The sequence below is a fragment of the Amborella trichopoda genome, chromosome 12 (assembly GCF_054954075.1).
Source record: "Amborella trichopoda isolate Santa Cruz 75 chromosome 12, AtrichopodaSantaCruz75HAP2 v2.0, whole genome shotgun sequence".
Classification (NCBI taxonomy): Eukaryota; Viridiplantae; Streptophyta; class Magnoliopsida; order Amborellales; family Amborellaceae; genus Amborella; species Amborella trichopoda.
In genome coordinates, this window is record NC_142347.1 from 36,674,652 (window position 1) to 36,680,651 (window position 6,000).

A 6,000-nucleotide genomic window follows, 5' to 3' on the forward strand; every position below is an offset into this window, starting at 1 on the left:
GGGGAGGACGCTTATTTCTTAAACAAACGCTAAAAATAAGTGCTTCAAATTTTTTTTCAAGAGTAATATTTGAAGAAGTTTGGGCGTCATTCAAATACCCATGATACCAGTGCTTGGGGAGAAAAAAAAAAAAACTCTTATTTATAATGGGTTTTTTTAAGAGGTTGTTTAGAGGGAACTAATATAAACGTTTTGTGTTTTTTTTATTTTTTTGTTTTTTTTTTAATGTGTTTTGAGAGATATTTAAGGCAGGTATAAAATAAGACCATTTATCTTTGGTGCAGAGGTGGTCCCATTAATTTTGTCCATTGAATGTGAAATTGGTTGGCTGTAATTATTCCATTGACCAAGCTCAAACTGCAAAATTTTTTTTTTCGAACTTTATGACACATCCAAGCTATCAAATTTCACATTGGATGGTCGTAAATAATTGTAACCACCTAGTACCAAAAGTAAATGGTCTTATTGTATATAATCCCTTAATAAGATGTTTAATTTTTTTAAAAGGGTTTGATTTGTATAAGTCTGGGCTCCTAAACAATCAAAATAAGACACACCTTCAAATACTATCGAAAGATGTTATTTCAATATTGAAAATTTTTGTGATAGCCAGAGAATTTATTTTAATCTCTAACTATAAACTTTAAAATTCAAAAATAGTTTCGACTGAGCAGATCTATGAACAATTGAAAATCGTAAAAATTGACAATCTAAAAAATGCATTACAAGATAGACTATTTCCAAAACTTGAAATCCATATTTTCCCATGTTCGTACATCTTGAAGTTGAGATGATCGATTTGAGGGTGTTTATACATCGAAACAACTTTTTCTTATAAATATTTGAGGTGTACCTTAATTTGATTGTTTAGGGCCTCACTCTTACATAAACTTTTTCTTTTTCAAAATGGTGTGGAGTTTGGCACTTACGGCAGCTAAGATTGTTGCTAGCGGTTACAAAAATATTGTTATGTATTAGGAGTACCAAACCTTCTCTTGGTTTAATATATTGTTTTATACTCCAATACCGAAACAACTCTTCGAATTTTTATCCTAAACAATTTTAGTACTATCAATATAGAACATATTCTTGTCTTTTTAATATACAGTCACGTTTGGCAGTCATAATATCGAACTGGTTTCAATAACAAAAAAAAAAAAAAAAGATTCTGTTTGGTACTGACATCGCCCAACTTGATTCTATAAAAAAAAATAAAAAAAATTTGAAAGACCATGAATTTTAATGGTCCAGCAGAACACCAATCTATTTTGCAAAGGTGATAAATATTTAGAATGCAAAAATTGAAAGACCATGAACTTTAATGGTCCAGCAGAACACCAATCTATTTTGTAAAGGTGATAAATATTTGGAATGCTATGACACCATGTGCATATGAAGTGCGCTTATGTCATAGCATCACGCCTATTATTTGTCGTTATAATTCAATAGTTCAAACTCAGAGAACTTAATTTCATTTGAATCTAGAACGTTGATTAAGAACCCTCCTTATACATCACGGATGAACCGTGTTATCAGCTTCTGTTTTTGAGTAATTTAGTGGGGAAGAGAGCCCTACCCATTTTTTTCAACTAGAATGGGGAGTTACATTTTGAAAGTATTAATTAAAGGTGTGAGCGGCAGGAATTGGTACCAAATTATGGTAATTGGGTGTGAGGATGCTACTACCATGACCTCAGCCACTTTCGTATCTATCAACTTCAACTTCTTTCAATTTATTCGAAAGGAAACCTTTCCTTTCTTCCTTGTCCGTGAACTTTGTCCAAATGAAAACCTTCACTCATGAAACACTGAAGAAAAATCAGGAGCACCAAGATTGTGGCAATGTTAATTGAAACCTTAGCCATGGCTGGTGTCTTATAACCTGAATTGTGGTGAGGAATCAATGATTAGGTCGCAACAATTAGGTTAAGAGTCGATAATTGATGGTTGGTCGAAGTGCGGCGATTTTCGTATTGACATGACACTGGTTATTAGAAGGAAATGAAGGCACAGTTGGTAGCTTGGGCCAAGGCTGTTGCTTCATATGCTCATTCTTCCTCCTTGGGGTAAAGCTCATACCACGCTATCCTATCCAAACCAATTAAGAAAGAGGGAGAGAGACATGGAAAACTGCGTAAAAATTCAGCGGCACAGGATCTAGCAAAAAACTTAAAAACTTGATTCAAGCAAGAAGAGCAATTGCAAGAAAGATTTTTCTTTTTCTTTTTTTTTGTCCTTTTTCCTTCTCTTTTTGAGATGAGCCAACCATTGTATTAATGTCAAAGAGTATGTACATTTGACAAGTTTTAGGCTCTGTGATGTACAGTTTAGCTTTGTGATTGGGTCAACCGTACAAGAAATCTTGTTATGTCAAGGGCTCAAGGCCACCATACTCTAAATTTAAGAGATTTTGTGCTATGCTACTAACTTACATTTCATTTACATCTCGATTTTCGCTGAGCATTCTTCACTACCAATTAGGCATAATATCATCGAAGAAATGTTTAACCCAATTCTATTTATTCTTTGTCTTTGAAGTTGTGAAATTATGTAGCATGTTGAACCATGGCATTCATTTGCAGCACTCTCTTGTTTGATGAGATTCAGTGTTACTTTGATGTAGTAATGTTAGCAAACGCCGTAAATCTATAGTCATCAGGGCATTTGGGTAACAGATGGACCACCAATCACGTAGCATGTTATTCCCTTACCACGGTTCAAGTAGTAAATTGTTCTTCGCCTTCAATGTTGGTGCATGTATCATCTTGTGGTGAGTCGTGTTGCTTCGTGGTGTTCCTATTCGGCTCTTTCTTTCCCTTTGTGAGCACTTCTTCTATCTCCCTCGATTCAGGTTTCTTATTCCTTTGGCATCAGTTTTAAGGCTGAATAATATTCTCTTAGTGCTATAGTACAGTAAAGTACTATAGTATATTTCAAAATAATGAACATTCTTGTGTTGGTTTCTTAGGTTTTAAATAAGGGAAAAGTTTATAAAAGGTTGAAACTTTAAAATATAGAATTGCGAATGCACCTTAAAAATCCATTGTAGAATGTTGTTTCAATGTTGAAAAACTCTCTAATTGATCATCTCAATATCTATGAAAAAAAAAAGATTTTGAATCCCAGAAATAGTACATTTTGCAACACATTATCTAGGCCGGCTATTTTCAAGATTTTTATATATTTATAGATCTACTTGATTTTTACCATTTTCGGATTTTAAAATTTTATAATTAGATATGAAAATAGATTTTTAGATAATCCTAAAAATGTTTTACAACAAAATTATATGTTGTAATAAAATTTGGAGGTGCGCCTTAATTGGATTGTTTAAGGTTGCAACTTAATAGAAACCACACCCTTTAAATAAATAAAAAGTAGAAAGTAGCAGGTTTTTTAGTCTCACAATGAATAGTGGAGTGTGAAAAGAGTAGTATTAATATAGAAATACTCGTATGTCTTATATTCATGGAATAAATGAGAGAGTATGCGTGAGGGCTAAGGCTCAAGGTTGCTTGATGGCACAACAGTCACATGTCATGTCTGGCACCTTAACAATCTAGGCTCTGATACTACTTGTTGTGCGTGGAAATTCTAAAACCCGAAGGGTTGATTTTCAATAAAGAGATTTTACATGGTTTTTCACAAGTGTGATTACTTCTATAGGCAAAGATAATCAATGATTTTTCACTTCACATTAAAAACCTTTACCACCATGCCACTTGTACGAAAAATTTACATGATTCGTCACAAGTGTGATTACATCCACAGACGAAGACGATCATAATCAATGGTTTTTCACTAATTCAATTTTTTTTTTTATAAGACACTTATTTGAGAGACTCTCAAAACTCAATCTCCCACCATGCTTTTTCTATCTTCAATTCTCCCTCTACACACCCTAGTTTCCTTTGGTTATTTACTAATTTTCTCTCTCTACAAAACCCGCTATATAAAGAGAAGATAAAACCAAAAACTAGGTACTTGAGGCCTCTTTAACTTTCTCATCGCTTTTGAAAACTTTATCCTATCTAATGTAGACTCACGTATCTATTCTAACCCAACTAGGACTGACCTATACAAAGTCATAAAAGATAAGAAAGGTGGTTAATAATAAATCCCCAATTAATAAGAAACCAAAAATAAAAGGAAAACAATCTTTTAAAATTAGGGATTCAATACATAATTAACAACGTGCAAATGCGATGGCACATGATGGTGCACATTGGCCTTCACATGCTTGCATAGTGATTTCTAAAAACCTCATTGGTCACATTTCATGCGAGTATACACCATAACCGTTATTTTTCGCTCTTTAAAAAGGGTGTTTTACTCCTTTTTATATATACTTTTTACTATTGTGAATTGTCTCTCTGAATATTTTCTTACTGACTCTCTCTCTCTAAAAATACAAAAATGAGCCACCTTCTCTATCTAAATTTAGATAATTCTAGTGCGAAGTAGTCTTATCTATATTGTGCAACATTAGGTGAATATCATCGGCGCCTTTCTAATTACATATATCCCAAGGACTTATTTGTCTAGTTTACCTTTTGTATTCTGGTATTGTACATTTAAGAGGTAAATTGCAGTCTTGAGAGAGTGCATAGCGTTTGGAAAATTTATTTTCATAATTGTTTCTTTCGTTCTTTTCTTATTACGCATTCCAAGCCCGTTTCACCCACCGTATAAATTCCAACATATACAATAAGACCATTGTTAAGGCAATTTTTCAAATTTTATTGTCTACAAGAATCCGTTCCCTATGTTGTGTAGGTATTCTTGCGGTGTCTGCTCAGCCATAGAGAAATGGGTTCCTATGGCTGCAGCCAAGCAAGAGAGATGATTTGTGTTCCAAAAGTGAAATAGAAGATTGGGGAACCTTACCCATGCTGGTATTGAGCTATAATTAATAGTTGTAATCAAGAGGGCTTCTCGATGGTTGAATGCCATGAAAGACATGGATTTGCCCCATATAAACCCATTTATTTCCAAGACTTCAAGTAAAGTAATTAAGGTGTACATGTTATTTTTAAATCGGAAAAACATTAAAAAAAAAAGAAGAGGTTTGAATCCTTGAAAGCCCAGTTCCAGTGCATGTCAAACAGAGCCTACTTTCGCCGAAAATGGCATACTCATTTTCTCCCTTTTCTGTGCATGTTCTTTCTGTTTCCTTGTTCTGGTTTTCATTGCCTAGATCTACATGAAGTTTAGAAATACGCAAACTTTAAGATCTAGTAAATATCTACTTCCAAAGTGGCTTAGGCTATAGTAGAAGCCCATTGGCTTATCTAACGTTTTTCTAGCCATGAAAAAATAATAAGTAATGCAATTATTTTTAAAACACAAGTGACTAACCATAATTTCGACAAGCTATTATTGCTGGATCCTTCCACAATCCAAATTGTAAGACCCGAAACACTCGATTATGAAATGTATTGTGGAGATCTAAGTATGTGTTTGTATTCTTTTATAATTTATATGTTGCGTCATTTATTATTTAGAAGTTTCTTTTGGATATGAATCGACCTCAAGATTCATAGACATAAAAAAGAAGAAGGGATTTGTAATCCTAAAACTAGTTCACCTTCTAACACATTATCTGGACCATCCATTTTCAAGATTTTCAAGTGTTTATAAACATGCAACTTTAGGTATTAGAGAGAGATGGAGTTTTGAAAGAGAGATGGTGATTTGAGAGAGAGAGAGACGGTGATTTGAGAGAGAGAGATGGTGCTTTGAGAGATAGACGTTAATGAAAAAGCAAAGAGTTTTGAGACAGTGTCATTTTAGTTTTTTTTTCGTCAAAAATTCATGGTCAAAAGGGTCCAGGGATGTAAGATGGAAAAGATGAAGACTTTTACTTACAAGTAATATTTTCAATCTTTCGGTCTCATGAGAAATAGAAGTAAAAAATAAGAGATAAAGATATATTTTTCCTATTTTGTACTTTCAGGAAAAGTACAAAAAACACCATTTACTTTTTGGACACAGAAGTCA